Source organism: Mesoplodon bidens, assembly GCF_964165515.1.
Source record: "Mesoplodon bidens genome assembly, chromosome: 10".
In the NCBI taxonomy this organism is placed as follows: Eukaryota; Metazoa; Chordata; class Mammalia; order Artiodactyla; family Ziphiidae; genus Mesoplodon; species Mesoplodon bidens.
In genome coordinates this window covers 34,035,980-34,057,324 of record NC_138172.1, presented here as the reverse complement: position 1 = coordinate 34,057,324, position 21,345 = coordinate 34,035,980, and positions in this window count along the sequence as shown.

The window sequence follows — 21,345 nt, the reverse complement described above, 5'->3', positions numbered from 1 at the left end:
GGTCAGGGGACTTTTTCAGCGATGAGCCTTACCGCACACACCTTCCAGACTGCGTCCAGAGCTGGTCCTGGCAAAAATCCCCAAGCTAACAAAGTACCATTGGGTTGTTCCTCGTTTTATCCTGTTCAAGTCCTCTCCTACTCTCCCCACAGTGACATCCCTTTCCTGTTGACTTCCAGCAGCCCACTGACCTTGAGCCTTAAGGGGATAAAAGAGCACAGACTTTGAAACCAAGGACATTGGACATGTTTCTTGACTTCTCTGATCCTTAGTTCCCTCGTCTAAATGGGCAGGATAATTTCTCATTGCTACAAACACGATATATCCATACATGAGGAGACCATGCAAACCTGTTGATGCAAGACACTCCCAGTTTTTGCCTGTTGCCCTGGCACCCCATCCGTCAAATGAGCATCTCTTTTCACTCTCAGAAGCATCCCAGTTTGGAGGATAAATTCTGTGGTTACTCTATAAAGCTCCTAACGCAAAGCCTGACAAAGACGAGACAATAGGCCATCCCCAATACTTTCCTACCCAATGTGCTTTCAGAACCTTCAGTCACATTGAAGTGTAAATGTTTGACAGTATCTAAATATTAACGCTGGCAGAAATCTTAAACCAAAAAGGTGTACCTCTTGTGGCAGAATCTCTTGTGAGCTGGGAAGATACTGGGGGAGGAGGGGTGCTGGGGACCATCGTACCTCCCATGCATAAGACTGACCCCCAGTGGCCATTCTGAGCTTTGTGACTATTCTTCAGCCTGTCACCCCCAACCCCACCACCAAAAATTCCAGCGTATGTGGCTCAACACCCTCAGAAGGCAGGGTTCTGAGCCTAACAGTGAGTCTCCCAGGCAAGTTCTCCATCCTCCAGGTGGTTCAAAGCCTTCTCTCTGAACAGGGACTGCTGATGCTCCCGATTCCCCTGGTGTGTGAAGAGGACATAACGCACAACAACCTGAAATACACCAGGAAGAGGATATCACACCCTGGAGACGAGGGATTATTGGAGGTGAGGGACATGGTAAGAAAACTGTGCCTCACAATGCAAACAGAACACATTTTTAAATATTAAATTAACAATTTACTCCACAGCTATTTAGTTTAGTCATTAAACAAACATGTGAACATCTACCAGATGCCAGAATCCTGGAGGCATGGTAGTCCCCAACTGGTCAGCAAGATGGCCAGGATCATAAGGACTGGGGGGTGGGTAGGAGAGGCGAGTGTCATGTGTGGAGACCAAAGTGAAACTCCCTAACCAGTGGCAGATGCTGCAGCCAATTTTAAAACTCCCCCACCCAGCCTCTACTTTTTCCATTAAAAAAATAAATGTTATATTGTTTAAATAATATATGTTCATTATTATACAATTAGAAAGTCTATATCAATTAAAAGAAGTGAAATGCTAATCTTAATCCCCCCCCAGGTAAATGCAACCACTATTAACTTTTTGGCATTTTTCGTATCACCACTTTTCTTCGGTCCTTAGTTATCTTTGTTCCTTCCTTTTGACCCCATGGAAGGTAAAATTTTAAACATTTATTTCTTCTGATTACAAAAGTACATATATTTATTGTAAAAGAGGTGAGACACATTCCAAATCCAAAGGATAGAATAACAGCCATTCACAACTTTCCAAGCAGATAACTACTAGTGATGTTTTGAAATGAATCAAACAGATTGTTTAAAACTATAAATACACATTAAAACAATAAAATGTAAAATGTGAATAATTTTAAACATACCTCTTACAGTGAATAAATGATTTATTAATTGGGAAAAATCGATAAACACACCATTTTCCTGCTAAGAGTGGTTGTTGTACTATAGGAACCCAAGAAAATAATGTCCCTAATCTTTCAGTGCTTGATTTATTCACTTAATAGATTGTGTAAAAGCTGCTATTAATGAAATTCCTTCTACAAACATGATTTCTAATGTCTGTATAGAAGACCACCAGAGATATAACATTATTTCATCCTCTGGGTGCACCTTGAGGTTCTGTTTGTATCTTTGTTTTTCATTTGCTTGTAATTTGCAGTTTGTTCACTTAATAATTCTTTGCCAAATGCCCACTGTGTGCCAGAAACTGTTCTAGGTTCTGATGATACTAGAAACAAGTGTCTGTTCACTTTAAACAGATTTCTCTATATACATCTTAGATTATTTCCTTAGATCCATTTCTAGAAGTAGAAACATTGGACTAAAGGGTCAAACCCATTTAATTTATACTCCCACAAGTACCATATAAAAGTGCCTTGTCCTCTCACAAATAATGACTTTCTAACAGCTTTTGAGTTTGGGAGAAGGGCAATAATTTATAGGAAGCCAGCAGGTGAAGTTCTAGGAGATATGCACCACTTAAAATCTATTGGGAATAAAGAAAGAATGTCCTTATTAATCATAAAGTAATAAAATGGAAGACATGGCTAAGCAACCAACTCCAGAGCCAGACTGACTGTGTTGGAATCCTGGTTCTGCCACCCACTAGGGAGTGGTTTTGGGAAAGTTATTTATCCTTTCTGCACCTCAGTTTCCTCATCTGTAAAATGGGAATAATAATACTACCACCTCAAAGGGCTGTTGTGGTGACTAGGTGAATTTAAAACACATAAAGCACCGAGAACAGTGCCTGCCATTTACTAAGTACTCCTGTGTTTTTTTAAAAAGTAAAGTCTAATCTATATAACTTTCTAGATAGCACAATTATTGGCAAAGTAAATCTAGTTCTCTCCCATTTCTAAAAAACTTGTTGATCCAGAAAAATTATAAAGGAATACTAAAAATTAGATTTGAACCCTAAAGGAGCTCGAATTATCTCCCTTCCATCACTTTGTATATAGCTCAGTTCTTCACGTAGGTCCCGAGGCATCATCAAGCACTTCTTGGTCCCAGGACCACGGAACATTCTCTACTCCTCAGTCTGAACACGACCATCTCTCCTCTGATGCCAAGAACCACAGAGCTCCATGGGAGAAATACCCTGCCTGGGGCTCTTATTCTGAAGAAAAGCTCAAAATTCTATTGTCTAAAGCTCTCAGTGCCACTGGCTTGCAGGAAAGTGCCAGATTCTGGAGAGACATGGCATTTTGAGTTATGGGACAAGCTACCCAAAGAAGGCAGATTTCGACGGGAGCTATAGCTGTGAATTCTGACATCCGTTCACTAGTGATTAATGACATCAGGAAAAACAAGCCAGCAGGCACCGATGTTAAGAGAGAAAGCTATTTTAAACATCCCCCATTCTAATTAAATATTTCTTCTTGTAACACTTGGAACCTAAAAATAGGTTTGATCTGTCCATTGGGGGCCACCTCGAGTTGACAGGAGAAGTTTAATTAGATTGCCTCAAGTAGGAATGTTATTCTCCAAGGTTTTTGATACTTGTGTTCACTCCAGGATTGAAGTCTAGCTTACATGTGTGTGCAGTGGGTGCTTGCTAAAGTAGAAGATAGTATTTTCTACAAAGCCCTGACACCGGAGGAGGCTGGAAGAAAGGCACATTTACACTTGGTGCGTTAAGCCTTTAACAATCCAGCAGTGGGTGATCATAAATATATTTAACCCTTTAATGTCGAAAGTGTTTCATATGCTTTGACTCCAAGTCGACACAGAAGCAACAGTGGTGTCCCTGGCATGAATACCTGATGGAATAGAAACAAGGCCTACACCCCTCCCCACAAGGCATCATTTTGACTGAGTTCATGTCAGTTTAGTCAACAAGCTGGTAGGTAGTTGGTTAAACTACTGGGCATTTGGAAACCTAGACTGTTGATGGGCTTAAGCAACACCCATGATGAACATGGAGAAGGTCTCCAATGTCTTGCTACTCAAAACACTCTCTCATCCTTGGTACAGGCTCCCCATCCTAATGGTAATGAAAATGGAGGAAACTCTCCAAATACTGTGTGACTCTTGATTTCTAGAAGTAGAACTGTTGAGTTTGGAACTTGGGATAACTGTAGCCAGGCTGCCTCACCAGCAGTCGACCACAAACTTGCCATCATTCTGTTTTATCTTTTCCAAGTTGACAGGCAGAACATGGTATCTCAGGATTGTCTTGTGGGGGTTTTTTTTTTAATTACATATAAGATTGAACATGTTTTTCAAATATTTGTTGACTAGTTGAACTTACTTTGTGAGTCATCTGCTTATGTCCTTCCTTCATTTTTTCTGCCAACATCCTTAAATATACACCTCTACATAGTTTCTACACCTTTTTCAATGGTGTTTTTCCCCCTCGATGTTTAGTTTTATATATTAAAGGAATTAAACCTGCTCAACGTCACTAATCATCAGGGAAGTGCAAATCACAACCACAGTGAGCTATCACCTCACACCGGTTAGAATGGCTATTTTCAAGAGGACAAGATAGTAAATGCTGGCTAGGATGTGGAGAAAAGGGAACCCCTGTGTGCTGCCATTGGGAATGCAAACTGGTGCAGCTACTATGGAACACAGCATGGAGGTTCCTCAAGACATTAAAATAGAACTACTATATGACCCAGCAATCCCACTTCTGGGTCTATATCCCAAGGAAACAAAATCATTATCTTGAAGAGATAGCTGTACTCCCATGTTCATTGCAGCATTATTCACAGTCACTAAGGTATGGAAACAAAGTGTCCATCAACAGATGAATGGACCAAGAAAATGTTATATATATGTATATACGTACGTATATGCGTGCGTGTATATGGAATATTATTTAACCTAAAAAAATACAGAAATCTTGTCATTTGCAACAACATGGATGAAACTGCAGGGCATTATGCGAGGTGATATAAACCAGACAGAGAAAGACAGATTCTGCATGGTATCATTCATATGTGAAATCTTAAAAAAAAAAAAAAAAAAAAAAAAGTCAAACTCATAGAAACAGAGAGTAGAAAAGTACTTGCCAGGGGCTGGGAATGGGGGAAATAAGGAGAGATTGGTAAAAGGGTACAAAATTTCAGTTATAAGATAGGAAAGTTCTGAGGAACTAATGTCTGATAGGGACTATAGTTGATACCACTGTACTGTGTAATTGAAATATGCTAAGAAAGTAGAATTTAAATGTTCTCTCCCCAAAATGGGTAAACAAAAAATTGTCTTTAATGAATTAACCATTTGTCAGCAAATAACTCTATAAGGTTGTGGTTTCTCAAGATTTTCTTTAGGAGTTTGGGGGAGGGGGTCTGTGCTGAAGTTTGTTTTTTGTTTTTTGTTTTTTTTTTTTTTTGCGGTACACGGGCCTCTCACTGCTGTGGCCTCTGCCGTTGCGGAGCACAGGCTCCGGACACGCAGGCCCAGCGGCCATGGCTCACGGGCCTAGACGCTCCGCGGCATGTGGGACCTTCCCGGACCGGTGCATGAACCTGTGTTCCCTGCATCGGCAGGCAGACTCTCAACCACTGCGCCACCAGGGAAGCCCGTGCTGAAGATTTTTTAACTCTTATGTAATTGTCTTTATGTTTCTGCCTTCAGTAACATGTTTAGAGGTGTCCATATCCCCAAAACTATGTTTTAAATGTTGATTCATATTTTCTTCTTGTTTAAATCTTTAACTCATCCAGGATTTTGATATGAGGTGAGAGATAGAATCTAGTTATATTTTTCCCCAAGTGCAACCGGTTGTCTGAGTTTTCTTTAAACTTTCCAAATGTTTCTACTGGTGTCCAGAGACACAGCCCAAATGGGGCCTCATTCGGCAGTCCAAAGCATCAAATGACCGCCAATGGAATGACCACAAGGCAATAAACAGGTTCCATCAAAAATTATGGAGGAGAGAGCCAAGTATTTTCCCTCTTAGAGTATTATTAAGAAAAGTATTTTGTCTCAAAGCTATAGCTGTGGGAACAAATGCTATTTAAAAAATCAGAGAAATATTTATTCTGAGTCAGTGGGCAAGGTGAAAATGAAAAGAGATACAAAGTTCAGGTGGGATTGAAAGGTTGATTCTCCTTGTTAAAGATCAAGAAAAATTTTCCCCATAAAAGCACGTAAATATTAGTTTATTCAGATGGTAACTCTCGGTGCCAGGACAAAATGTCCATGGCCTTTCCGTGGGTTAGAATTCTGACAGCCTGGCCGAGTTGCCAGTTCAGAGGATTGTTGGTTTCTTGCTTGACTTGGAAGAATCTCTAGGCCTAGAAAATACAGATCATGGGTGGTCGAGTGTTGTCCTGGCTAGAAGGATGGACGTGATGTCCAGAGAGTCATGTTGACAGGTCTTCAGATGCCTATCTCATGATTGTTCTTCCTTTTTATCCTTGTTCCTTTATTCCTTGTTTTTAGAAACATGATGGCCACATGTTTGAGATATGCCCAATGAGCTCCAGATATAGCCTCCTCTGCCTTCTTTTATTCCCCAAATATTTAGTGAGCATCTTTTATGTGCCAATAACTGTTATATACTTAGGATATTGTGATGGACAAGACAGACAGAAGCCTGGTCTCGTGGAGCTTACATTCTAAAACAGGTTGGCAAACTATAGCCTGCTGTCCCACTGAATATTTCTGTAAGGTCCAGGAGCTAAGAATGGTTGTTACATTTTTTTTGAAGATTTTTTTAATCAAAAGAGTATTTTGTGACACGTGAAAATTATATGAATTTCAAGTTTCAGTGTCCACAAATAAAGTATTGGAACACAGCCACATCCATTCACTTACATATTGTCTAGTTGTGCTCTTTCACACTAAAATGGCAGAGTTGAAGCTTTGTGACAGAAACCATAGGGCCACAGAGCTTAAAATATTTTCTATCTGGCACTTTACTGAAAAGGTTTGCTGTTCCAGAAGACAGACTAAACAGGAAAATAAGATGATTACTGACTAAGCCAGCTGGAGCGCATCACTGGGTGAGATGTGGAGGTACTGATGGCCAAGATCAGGGAGAGCATCACTGGAGAAATGTGATTCAAATTGAGACCCCCAAGAAGGAAAAAAACATAGCTTGCGAAGGGCCATGAGGGAAAAGAATTCCAGGCAGTAGAAATGCAAAGACCCTGGGCGTGAAGATTCAGAAAACCAGCCTGTGCTGGGGCAAGTGGGAATGGGAGGATGGGAGACTGATGAGACGAGACTTGGGCAGGACCAGATCACTCGGACCACACGGGAGCAGGGCTGGAAGCAGAGGGTAGCTGACTCTTCCAGGAGGCCAGGAGAGAGACCAAGGTGGCTGAGACCAAAGTGGTGGTGCAGAAATGCAGATCCTGTGTAGAGTCAATATATATTTTGGGGGTGGAGCCCACAAAACAGTGCTGGATTGGAGGTGGGGAAAGGGAAGAGTTAAGGGTGGGGACTGGATGTCCGGCTTAAACTAGGGAGTTGGTGGCACCATCGCTGAGATGGAGAGGACCGGGAGTTACAGTGTGTGTAGGAGTTGGGGCGGGGAGGTGGCGGGTAGGGTAACTTGAGAACTTGTCTTAAAGATGCTCAAGGAAAAATGTCAAATGGGGGGTGAAGCTAAGAGTCTGGAACTCAGGGGAGACGTTGGGGATGGGCCTGACATACCCACTCTCTGAGCCTGTGTGTTTAAAAAGACACCCTGGGGCTTCCCTGGTGGCGCAGTGGTTGAGAGTCCGCCTGCCGATGCAGGGGACACAGGTTCGAGCCCCGGTCCGGGAAGATCCCACATGCCGCAGAGCGGCTGGGCCTGTGAGCCATGGCCGCTGAGCCTGCGCGTCCAGAGCCTGTGCTCCGCAACGGGAGAGGCCACAACAGTGAGAGGCCCGCGTACCGCAAAAAAAAAAAAAGACACCCTGAATATCCTACTGGTGAATCTGCGGCTTCTCTGCCGACGGGCCATGGGGCTGCCATGGCTTCCAGCGACCAGATGCTCTAAGTCTGCCTCACCCCTCCCAACCAGAGGGATGCTCCGTACACATCCATTTGGCCATCTGACAAACATGTATGAGCATCTTTTTACTCTCATTATCTCCTCAAGTCATACACATCCATCGCTGCCTACTGTCCCTAGACACAAAGCGGCATTCCTAGAGGGAGGACAAGTTTTCATTACAAGAGGTCGCCACACCTCATTGTACGGGGCTCATGAAAAGTGTTTCCTGCTCAACATGGAGCAGCTCTGGACCTGTGAGAACCCACCTCCTGCTTTCATCAGGAGAGCTCAGCTTGGAAATGCCAGGGCAGTTAGGTAGACAGGAGGGCTCTACAGATTTCTGTGAGCCTTTGGACTTGCTTGGGTCACTGAAAAACCATTAGCAAGGTCACCTCTCAGACAACACTGGCACCAGCCCCCCATCTCCTTGGCAAGCCCCATCCTGTAAGTATGCAAGCATAAAATTACCCAATTTGTACCCCAGAGATCCCCTCTGCATTCTTTCAGGCTGTGAGGACCTCCCAAAATCAGGGGCTTTTTAGTTTATTTTATTGAAGTATAATTGATTTACAATATTGTGTTAATTTCTGCTGTACAGCCAAGTGATTCAGTTATACATATACATACATTCTTTTCCATATTCTTTTCCATTATGGTTTATCACAGGATATTAAATATAGTTCCCTGTGTTATGCAGTAGGACCTTGTTTATCCATCCTATGTATAACAGTTTGCATCTGCTCATCCCAAACTCCCAATCCATCCCTCCCCCACCGCCCTCCCCCTTGGCAACCAGAAGTCTGTTCTCTATGTCTGTGAGTCTGTTTCTGTTTCATAGATAAGTTCATTTGTGCCATATTTTAGATTCTACACATAAGTGATCAAAATCAGTTTTATAGAAGGGTTTACCAGCTCCCAAGGTCCAGAGCCAAGATCTCAAGCCAAGTCAGGAGTCCAACCTCATGGTCACATTCTTCTCCACTACACATCTCAGGCTTTGTATTATCTTTTTTTAAAAAAGATTGATTGATTGATTGATTGATTGATTGATTTTTGGCTGCATCGGGTCTTAGTTGCGGCACGTGGGATCTTCGTTGAGATGCTCGGACTTCTCTCTAGCTGTGGTGGCGGGTTTTCTCCTCCTCTAGTTGTGGCACACTGGCTCCAGGGTGCATGGGTTCTGTAGCTGTGGCATGCAGGCTTAGTTGCCCCCTGGCATGTGGGATCCTAGTTCCCTGACCAGGGATCAAACCCCAGTGCCCCGCATTGGAAGGCGGATTCTCTACCACTGGACCACCAGGGAAGTCCTCATACTATTATTATATTTTTTGGCTGCATTGCATCTTTGTTGCTGCTCACAGGCTTTTTCTAGTTGTGGTGCGCGGGCTTCTCATTGTGGTGGCTTCTCTTGTTGCAGAGCACAGGCTCTAGGCACATGGGCTTCAGTAGTTGTGGCACACGGGCTTAGTTGCTCTGAGGCATGTGGCATCTTCCCAGACCAGGGCTCGAACCCGTGTCCCCTGCACTTGGCAGACGGATTCTTAACCACTGCGCCACCAGGGAAGCCCTCCCTGTGTTATCTTTTAGTGCAGGAGGAAATTAGGGCCTAGGTGAAGGAACCAGCTTAACCAAAGTCTCCCAACCAGAAAGTAGCAAAGTGAAGACTGGAAACCATTTATTATTGGCAGCAACATGGAAACCAGGTGAGAGCGTGGCATTTGGAATTGGGTGTGGATCTTCCTAGCTCTGTCAGCTTAGGCTATTGACCTGACACCTGCAAATGGGAACAACTACAATGGCACCCTCATCAGACTAAGTGACACACATAATGGGTTGAGCACACTGCCTGACATACAGCAACCCTTACAAATATCTACTGAGCACCTACTGTTCCAAGTGCTTTTATCCTTCTTTACAACCTACTGGGTAGGTCTTATTATCCCACTTTTCAGATGAGCGTGTTGTAGTAAGTCACTCGCCCCAATTGCTCAGCTTTAACTGGTGAAGGCAGGATTCAAACCCGTGCAGTCCGGCTCCAGACGTCCAACCGTCTTCTATGCCAAGCTGTTCTGCCTGCACCCCCTTTGAGTGTTGTCGTAAAACAAGCCTCAGGAAGGCAAGGTAGGCATTCTTTCCATCATATTACAAGATTGTCCTTCGAAACGAAGCCATGGGGATGAGCAGGGAAAGAAGCCATGGTGGGTGGGTGAGTCAGTGCAAGGGAGACCAGAAGCTGCATCTCGGGGCTGACAGAGGACTGAATATAACCGAGCAGGACCCTGTGGGGCCTTCCAGGGACAGACCCCTCCCCCATGTCCTCTGCTTTAGCTTCTCCCTGAAGTACCTAGATAATGGTATCTGATGCACATTTCCTGAGTTTATCAGATGCTAAACCACCACCAAATGGAAGAAATTAACTACTTGATGACCATGAGCACATAGCCCCCAGACCTACTGGGGCCTAAGGATTGATAACGTTAATCCCTGTGACCCCACCCTGTTACCTCACCATGAACCAATCAAAGAACGGTGCACGCACATACCCTAGGATGCCCCTCCCTCACCTGGCCTTTAAAAAGGCTTTGCTGAAACCCTTATGGGAGTTGGGGGTTTTTGAGCCTGGGCCACCTGTTCTTGTACTGGCACCTTACCATAAAGCTTCACTTTATTGAAAGACCAGCTTGGGTGTAAGGAAAGTTTTAACCCAGGCACAAGGTTAGTTTCAAAGGCTAGGCAGTAAATCTATTTTGCTTTATTTTCTCTTTTTGCACAGAAGCTGGTAATCTAGGACCTATGTGTGAACAACTTTATATATGAATATTTTTGGTACTTGGTTTACTTGGGCTGGTAGGATACATTATATTTAAGTTCCTTGAATACTGTAGATATCCCCCTAATGTGTATGAATGACTGAGGCTTTGTAAATTAGGGACATTTGTGTGAATAAAGTCATTTGATGGGGTCAAAGAAGCCATATGTGACTGGAAAAAATAATTCTTTTTTTTTTTTGGCTTTCAATGAAGCTCCTTTCTCTTGACTGCACGTGGGCAAGCAGACCCAAGTTTGGTTCGGTAACATGAGTGCATCTCTGCCCAGGGGTCTCAGCAGCCCAGAAGGCCTGGCTCCTCATTCCATAATCCACCACTGGATGAACCTGCTCTCAAAAGAGCCAGTTGGGTGACCAACATGGCCAGTGCCTGGGAGGGCCCCGCTTTTTCACATCCCACAGAAGCAAGTGTTACTGGAATGGAAGGGCTGTGTCCAGCCCGGACCCCAGCCCAGCAGAGGCGGGGTTAGGAGGGGTCCGTACCCTTCACCGTAAGTGACAGCTGTGTGCTCTGAAGCCACAGGACCAGTGTCATTTAGAGCAACAGAGCTTGTCCACCCCATCTGCATTATTTTTCTTCCTTCTGGTGGCTTTTCGCGTCTTCGGAGCTGGATTCTGTTACAGCTGATCTTCCGGTTCATTCCATTCTCGTGGCTGATTTGCTTGGCCCTCGCTCAGCCATGTGCTTTAGAGAACTGATAGAGATCTAGAGGAAGGTTTTCTCTTTTTTGGTTGAAACACGCTTGCATCACTTTCCCTAAAGTGGAAGAAAGGGGTATAGACGTGAGGTTTGCACTTTTCTGACTCCATTTCTCCCTCTGGTTTCCTTCCCAGGAATGAAGGACATCCACCTGAGTACCTGTTCTCTCACCTCCGTCACAGGGCATGCACGAGCACAGCCCAAACAGCCACTTGTCCAGGATGGGCAGATGCACAGGGACCCTGGAGATCACCTGAACCACATGGGACTTTGAACCAGATAGACCCCCAGGGCTGCTGCCAGTGCTAAGATGCTATGCTTTCCACAGCATCACCTGAAGTGGGTAAGTTGGGATGAGTATGCTGTCCCACTGAGGAATTGTCAAGAATAATACTTAAAGGCTTCCCTGGTGGCGCAGAGGTTGAGAGTCCGCCTGCCGATGCAGGGGACACGGGTTCGTGCCCCGGTCTGGGAAGATCCCACATGCCGCGGAGCGGCTGGGCCTGTGAGCCATGGCCGCTGAGCCTGCGCGTCCGGAACCTGTGCTCCGCAATGGGAGAGGCCACAACAGTGAGAGGCCTGCGTACCGCAAAAAAAAAAAAAAAAAAAAAAAAAAAAAAAAAAAAAAAGAATAACTTAAGTCCTATAACTGTACACATATAACCACTGATTCCCTGTAGTAATCATATGTGGTAGGTACTAGCATTATTCCTATTATAGGGCGGAGGAGCTAAGTCACAGAGAGGTTGAGTGACTGATCCAAGGTGACACAGGTAGTTCATAGCAGACCTAGGATCTGAGCCCAGGCAGACAGACTCCAGAACCTGTGTTCCTAAACTCCAACCAGTATAGCCTCTATAACCTGGTCCAAAGAGACAAAGTGACTTACCCACAAAATACGGAGTCATGGCTTAGAATTTAGCTTGTGATCTTAACAACAAACCACAGTGGGTTTAGAGCTCAGAGTCGACTGGTCTGGTCTGCACACTGCACTGAATGGCCATCGCCCTTCCCAGTCTCCCCACCCCTCCACGGTGCACCCTTCCCATTCCCACCAAAGCCCGTGCTGTCTCTTGCTTCCAGACCTTTGAGCCCTGCTGTCCTTCAGCTTGGTACAGACACACCATCCCCTGCACCTGGATCACCCCTACTCACCCTTCAAGACTGAACTTAAGCCTCCCTGCCACCTTGACTTTCCAAATCTGACATTGGTGCCCCTCCTGCACACACACGTATCAAGCCCAGCACCCCAATCTCTGCACATATCACAGTAACGCTGGATGGGAATAAGCATATCCTGTCCCTCTCCCAGACTGTCAGCTCCAAGAGGGAAGAGATGAGCTCTGTACTTGGCATGTCACAGCATCTCGATAAATTTTTAGTGACAGGAATTTAAGGGGTGGGGTGACTTGCAGCTGCCCCCGATATACCCCAGACAGAGAATTTGTATTTCCTTCAGTCCCTCTAGGGTATCATGCTGTTCCTCACCACTGGGCCTTTGTACATGCTTTGCCCATGTCCTCCTTTTTAATCTACTCTCTTGTCCCCTAGCTGGGTCATGTTGCCTTGTTTGAAGCTCTCATCAACCCATGTACTTTTCCTTTAAAGATATTGTTCCCAAGGTGTGATTCCTGGACCCCCAGGAGGTCCTTTAGATCCTTTCAGGGAGTTTGTGAGATCAAAACTGTTTTTATAAATCATTAATCATCAATAGAGTACCCTGAAACGAATACAAGGTTACATGTCAATTTTATCTCAATTTAAAAAATATATACAAAGCAAATCATAGTAGGTGCTCAATAAATATTCAGAAAATGAGTGACCCCAAGCCCTACTGATGGGTCTGAGGGTCAATGTGCATGCCCGAGACAAACCCCGCCTCACCAAGGGCAGCTCTAAGTGGGGCCTCTGGGAAGGGGCTGTGGAAGACTTCTCCTGGGGGAGACACGGGAGGAGGAGGAACGGAGGCAACGCGTCCCCTGGCGCCAGGTACCCACTGGGCAGCATCTTTGGGCCCAACCTGGTGCTCTAAACGTGCAACTTCCCACTTGGCTCTGCATTTTTCCCATTTCTTGCAAGTGCATCTGGAATACATTAGAAAGGGGTCAGGCTGGTTTGGAAAATGTTTGGGTAACTCTGGATGTGGGAGGTGGAGCTGGAAACCTGTGAGGAAGAACATGACCCCCAGACAGAGTTCACAGTTGTGGCTGGAGAGCTGCTTGCCTGCCAGCCCAGAACGAGCCCTCAGGCCTCCCGCACCCAGGCCCTATCCATCTGGAGGCCTCTGGCTCCACCTTCATCCCTCAGAGACCCCCTTTCAGACTGGCTGTGGAAGGAGACATCCCTCCGTGCACCCCTCCCCGTCCCCCCATATCCTTCTCCTGTTGCTTCTCCCGACCCAAACCACAAACTCAGCCCAGGCCCCGCTCCATGAATAACGATGGTCATGACAGTAATTGGGACCCATAAATCATTTCCCATCTGTGGAGCCCTCATGTCCCAGGTGAAGAGCTTCACACACTTTCTCTCCCATTTTATCCTTTGAATAAACCCTCCAATCATATGTACTCCTGTTCCCACGTCGCAGATAAAGACACTGAGGGGCAGGAAGTTGACCCAGCTCTCTCGGGGTCATAACGCTGAAACTCAAACCCAGAGTTGCCCAGCACCAAAGTTTGTTTCATACCCTCCACAGCACACCAATGTCCCAGGAACTTAAAAGACTTGCCTGGAAGCCAATTCTTTTTCTCCCAAATCAAGGAGATGCCAAAGCGGCTTAGAGGAGGAGCTTGAAAGCAGAGGAAAACTTTTTATCTGTGGCACCTGGTAACCTGTAACAACCAGCTCCAGTTTTATTGATAAATTAGCCTCCTCTGCCCTCAGCTGTAACTCCCAAGTCAAATCTCCACCACCTGCCGCGTTAATGGGCTTTGAGCAGCTACCGTGGACTTAAAACCCGCTTCCTCAGCCCACCCCAGCCCTCAGAAGATGGGAGCGCTTCAGAGAGGTTAATTTTCTAACAACAACTCCTTTCTCTTGGACTATCCCTGAGAAATCCAGGGCTAACGTTGAACTCGGGGTATGCAGTGGAGACCAGCCTGGCTCAGGGCTCTGCAGAGCAGAGAAGAGGCTGGCCAGGGGCACTTCCTTCGTGGTCAAAGGACAGCACAGCCCTCCAGCGGGTGGCAGTGCTAAAAAGGGCACAGGACAGAAACCTGGGAAGGGCCACATCTGCAGTCCACTTCACCCCAACTTTTCCTCGGTCTAGACCCACGCTGTCCCATGCTGCAGCCACGAGCCATCTGTGACCCCAGGAACACGGCTAGTCTGAATCCCTGTGTCCTGGCTGAGATACACTCCCGACCTCGAAGACTTAACACCAGAGAAATGTGAGTTATCTCAATAATGATGTTTACATTGATTTCCCCGTAGAAATGATAAATCTTTCTGGTATATTGGGTTAAATATATAATCAGAATTAATTTCACCTCTTTTGCTGTTTCTAATGGGCTATCAGGCAATTGTAAATTACACAGAGGCTTGGCATTATATTTCTATCTCACAGCACCTCCCTGGATAGAGGGCACAGCCACCCCTGGGGTTTCCTTCCCTCCCGCTCAAGCCCCGCCCATCCAGTTACCAGCAGCCCCTTCCTCCCTTTGAAGCCTGCCCCTCCCTTGCTCTAGATTCCCCAGGGCTCCCCATTACAGGTCATATCAAGCCTAAACCACTCTCCCCAGCTTTCCGGGCCACCTGGTTCATTGACCCCGTCCTGACATCAGCCAGTGACCCTAGAAGCTGTCTCCATCTTCCTTTCATCTCCTCTGCGTCCTGGCACGCTGCCGGGGCCCCAGGTAGAGACCCACCCTCCCCCTGGCCCCACTCCTTCTGGTCTTTTGCCTTCTGAAGTCTGCAGGTAATTGCTCCTTCCCTCCTCTTTAATGAGCTCCTGGCTCCTGGGCTGCAGGGAACACGGGCCTGGGCTTTGCCTTCCGTCCAGAGCCAGTTGCTGCCCAGCCTCACCCAGATCACCCTAGCGCAGATGCCCAACACGTGTGGGCCCACCAAGCCCAGCCTCTCCCCCTGAGCTGTGCCCTCGCGGGGCACTGACACCGGGGCAGAGCCACAGCCACTGGGCGCTCCCTGCTCCCACCGTTCCTTCCCTCCCCGGGAGCTCTTCTGCTGGAGAGGATCTCCCTGTCTTCCCTTCCTGCGAAACATCCTGCTCCGCCACCTGCAGAAGCCCCCTCCCACCACCCCAGGCTTCCCTTCCATCAGCTCAACCAAGTGTGTACTTCTACTGTTAGAACTCCCAAAGCACTTACCTCTGGGGCAGAAAGAAGCCCCCGTGGTCTGCATTCCTCACCAAGGACATTGATACTCACCAAGCACGTTCACCTGTAGCCTTTAATTCCTGCAGCAATTCCATGTGGTGGCAATCATGCCCATTTAACAATGAAGAAGTCAGGCTCAGAGTGATAGAGGAACGTGCTCAGCATTGCGTGGAGGCGGGCTCTGAAGCCAAGAAGTCGATCTCTGAACTTCCATGCTCTTCAGTGTTGTAAGAAGACCACAGATGGAGCAAGGTTTGAATCCCGGCTTTATCATTTTCAAAGTCTGTGACTGTGCAAGCTTCTTTTTTTTTTTTTAAAGTTAATCCCAAACTCCTAATTTATCCCCCCTTTCCCTTTGGTAACCATAAGTTTGTTCTCTATGTCTGTGAGTCTGTTTCTGTTTTGTAAATGAGTTCATTTGTATCATATTTTAGATTCCACATATATGCGATATCATGGAATTACTGTCTTTCTCTGACTATACTTCACTTAGTATGATAATCTCTAGGTCCATGCATGTTGCTGAAAATGACATTATTTCATTCTTTTTTAAGGCTGAGTAGTATTCTGTTGTGTATATACCACATCTTTATCCACTCATCTGTTGATGGACATTTAGGTTGCTTCCATGTCTTGACTATTGTAAATAGTGCAGTTATGGGCATTGGGGTGTATGTATCTTTTCAAATTAGAGTTTTCTCCAGATATATGCCCAAGAGTGGGATTGCTATATCATATGGTAACTGTATTCTTAGTTTATTAAGGAAACTCCATTCTGTTCTCCATAGTGGCTACACAAATTTACATTCCCAACAACAGTGTAGGAGGGTTCCTTCTTCTCCACACGCATCCAGCATTTATTATTTGTAGACTTTTTGATGTGATGGCCATTCTGACTAGTGTCAGATGATACACCTTTGTAGTTGTGATTTGCCTTTCTCTAATAATTAGCAATGTTGAACATCTTTTCCATGTACCTATTGGCCATCTGTATGTCTTTTTTAGAGAAAAGTCTATTTAGGTCTTCTGCTCTTTTTTTTTTTTTTTTTTTGCGGTACACGGGCCTCTCACTGCTGTGGCCTCTCCCGTTGCGGAGCACAGGCTCCGGACGCGCAGGCTCAGCGGCCATGGCTCACGGGCCCAGCCCCTCCGCGGCATGTGGGATCTTCCCGGACGAGGGCACAAACCCGTATCCCCTGCATCAGCAGGCGGACTCCCAACCACTGTGCCACCAGGGAAGCCCCTGCTCATTTTTTGATTGGGTTGTTTTTTTGTTATTGAGTTGTGTGAGCTGTTTGTATTTTTTGGAAATTAAGCCCTTGTCAGTTGCATTGTTTGCAAATACTTTCTTCCATTCCACAGGTTGTTTTTTTGTTTTATTTATGGTTTCCTTGGCTGTGCAAAAGCTTATAAATTTGATTATGTCTGTGTAAGCTTCTTAATCCCTTGGTGCCTCACTCAGTTTCCTCATTTGTAAAATGCCAGGGATCATCTCAGAGTTGTCGTGGGGATTAAGTGAGTTGGTGCAGGGTTTGCATTTAAAGCAGTGCCTAAGGGTGCCATATAGTAAGTTCTCAATAAACGGTAGCTGTTGATATTAATAAGTATTTAATAAGTACCCAATCTTCTCTCCACTAGGCTGTAAGCTCCTGGAGTATGAGAGATGTGCCCTGGACCATCCTTGGCCTCCCAGCCCTAGCCTCCAGTGAGGGTCTTGAAGGTGCTGTGAGGATGACAGCAAGACAGAGGGATCCAGGTAAGTGCAGATTTTGTGAACTAAACGTTTGTGGCCTCCATAAAATTTCTATTGAAATCCTAACCCCCAGTGTGTTGGTATTTGGGAGCTACAGCTGAGGGCACAGGAGGCTGAATTTGAAACAGGAGCTGGTTGTTAAAGGTAATCATGTGCTATGGACAAGACGTTTTCCTCTGCTTTCAAGCTCCTTCTCTAGCTGCTTTTGCATCTCCTTGGTTTGGGACAAAAGGAATTGGCTTCTAGATGGATTCTTTAGGTTCCTGGGATATCCGTGTGCTGCGGATGGTATTGAAACAAACTTTGTTGCTGGGGAAAATGTAGGACTAATGTTCTATTGAGTTTGACACCAGCTGGAATTAGACATTTGTTTTTAAGAAATGCAATATTCGTATGTTTAAGGGCAGTTTGTGATTCTAACTTTTGGCCAGCAGAATAAATAATGTGGAGGTTTGAACAGCCCAGCTTAATGGAACAAATAAGCAAAAGGGGAAGCAAATGCCAATATTGATAAGAGTGGTTCCAAGTAACCTGTTGTTCACATGCAATACCATATTAAGCCTTATACCTGGTTCTGTAGACAAGGACACTTAAGATTCAGAGGCTTTGTTGCTGACACAGATCACTCAGCAGTAGCTGTGTAGTCAGGATTCAAACCCAAGTCTGTTGGCTCCAGTGTCCACATTTCCTTCCACTGGCCCAGGTGGCAGAGTGACTAATGGGGGACTTAGTCTGAAGATCAGCTCTCTTATAGGTGATAAAATAGCCCATACAATCTGCCCATGTTAATAGGTTCTTCATCAAACTTTTCCCCATAGAACAGGAGGAAAAAACCACATCTAACATCACCTCAATTACCATCTACTGAAAACAGCAATAAATCACACTCATATTTGTATGTACTGTAGTCTTAAAAATGTACATAAAAGGTAAAAGGAAAAAAAATCCAAAAAGGATAAGTGTGTTAATGAGGAATTCCATTCACAGAAAGCTAAAAACAACAAAAACAAACACCTGTTTTAGGGTTGCAAGTGGTTTATGAAATCTCTGGTTGCTATAGGGCATGAACATGATGATTTACAGTATACCAAAACTTATACAACACTGGCTTGCAGAAAAGAAAAATTATTTTCTCTGAAATGATTGGGTGTCAAAAATCTGAGTTTACTTGTGTAGTTTGAAGTTGCATTCAGATGATGGAAAACGCTGATCTGGTGTTGTGAAGTGGGACTTGTTGGTAGTTATTTGATTTTGTGTTTTTAACTGAAGTATAGTTGATTTACAATGTTGTGTTAGTGTCCGGTGTACAGCAAAGTGATTCAGTTATGCATTTATATCTATATATATTTTTTCTTCCTATTCTTTTCCATTGTAGATTATTACAATATATTGAATATAGTTCCCCATGCTATACAATAGGACTTGTTGTTTATTTTATTTATAGTAGTTTATACCTGCTAATCCCAAACCCCTAATTTATCCCTCCCCCACCCCTTTCCCCTTTGGTAGCCATAAGTTAGTTTTTTATGTCTATGAGTCTGTTTTGGTTTTGTAAATAAGTTCATTTGTATCATATTTTAGATTCTACATATAAGTGATATTATATGGCATTTGTCTCTGTCTGACTTACTTCACTTAGTATGATCATCTCTAGTCCATCCATGTTGCTGCAGATGGCATGATTTCATTCTTTTTTATGGCTGAGTAGTATTCCATTGTGTGGAGCAAGAGCATGGGATATCTTTCCATTTCTTTAAATCATCCTCTGTTGTCTTTATCAGTGCTTTATAGTTCTCAGCATATGTCTTTCACCTTCTTTTTCAGGTTTAATCCTAAGCATTTCATTCTTTTTGATGTGATTTTAAAAGTGATTGTTTTTTACTTTCCCTTCCCTTTCATTGTTAGCATAAAGAAATGCAACAGATTTCTGTATGCTAATCTTAGATCCTGCTACATTGCTGAATTTGATTTTCGGGTCTAGTAGTTTTTGTGTGGCATCTTTAGGATTTTCTAACATAGTATCACATTATCTATGTATAATGACAGTTTTACCTCTTCCCTTCCAATATGGATATGTTTTCTTTCTTTCTCTCACCTGATAGCTGTGACTAGGACTTCCAATACTATGTTGAGTAGAAGTGGTGAGGGTGGGCTTCCTTGTCTTGTTCTAGATTTTAGCAGGAAGATTTTAAACATTTCACTGTTGAGTATTATGTTGGCTGTAAGGTTGTCCTAAATAGCTTTTATTATGTTGAGATATGTTCCCTGTATACCCACTTTCATAAGAGTTTGTTTCTTTTTTATCATGAGTGGATGTTGAATTTTGTCAAATGCTTTTTCTGTGTCTATTGAGATTATCGTGTGGTTTTGTCGTTGTACTTGTTGATGTGGTGTATCAAATTGATTAATTTGCATATGTTGAATGATCCTTGTGACCCTGGGATGAATCTACCTTGATTATAGTGTATGATCTTCTTAATGTGTTTTTGGATTCAGTTTGCTAATGTCTTGTTGAGAATTTTTGCATCTATATTCATCAAAGATATGGTCTGTGATTTTCTATTTTGGTATTGTCTTTGCTGGGTTTTGGCATCAGGGTGATGGTGGCTTCATAGAATGACTCTGGGAGTGTTCCCTCCTCTTCAATCTTTCAGAAAAGCTTGAGAAGGATTGATATACATTCTTTTTGCATGTTTGGCAGAATTCCCCAGTGAAGCCATCCAGTCCTGGACTTTTGTTTCCAGGGAGTTTTTTAAATTACAAGTTCTATTTCACTTCTAGTGATCAATTTGTTCAGAATATCTGTTTCTTCTTGATTCAGTTGTGGTGGGCTGTACATTTTAGAAACTTGTCCATTTCTTATAGGTTGTCCAATGTGTTGTAATATATATATATTTTTTACTCCTTTTTACTTTTTAAATTTTTTATTTTACATTGGAGTGTAGTTGATTAACAATGTTGTGTTAGTTTCAGGTGTACAGCAAAGTGATTCAGTTATACAGGTATCTATTCTTTTTCAAATTCTATTCCTGTTTAGGTTATTACAGAGTATTGAGCAGAATTCCCTGTGCTATATGGTAGGTAGGTCCTTGTTGGTTATGTTTTTAAAATATAGCAGTGTGTTCATGTCAATCCCAATCTCCCAATCTACCCTTCTCCCACCCCATCCTTCTCCCCTCTGGTAACCATAAGTTCATTTTCTAAGTCTGTGAGTCTGTTTCTGTTTTGTAAATAAGTTCATTTGTATCATTATTTTTAGATTCCATATGTAAGCAATATATAATAATTGTCTTTCTCTGTCTGATTTACTTCACTTAGTATAAGAATTTCCAGGTCCATCCATGTTGCTGCAAATAACATTATTTCATTCCTTTTAATGGCTGAATTATATTCCATTGAATATATGTACCACATCTTCTTTATTCATTCATCTGTCAATAGACATTTAGTTTGCTTCCATGTCTTGGCTATTGTAAACAGCGCTGCAATGAACACTGGGGTGCATGTATCCTTTCGAACCATGTTTTTCTCTGGACATATGCCCAGGAGTGAGATTGCTGGATCATATGGTAGCTCTATTATTTCTTTCTTAAGGAACTTCCATACTGTTCTCCATAGTGGCTGTATCAATTTACATTCCCACTAACAGTGTAAAGAGGGTTCCCTTTTCTCCACACCCTTTCCAGCATTTTTTGTTTGTAGATTTTCTAATGATGCCCATTCTAACTGGTGTGAGGTGATAATTCATTGTGGTTTTGATTTGCATTTCTCTAATAATTGGCGACGTTGAGCATCTTTTCATGTGTCTCTTGGCCATCTGTATGTCTTCTTTGGTGAAATGTCTATTTAGGCCTTCTGCCCATTTTTCTACTGGGTTGCTTGTTTTTTTTTATATTGAGCTGCA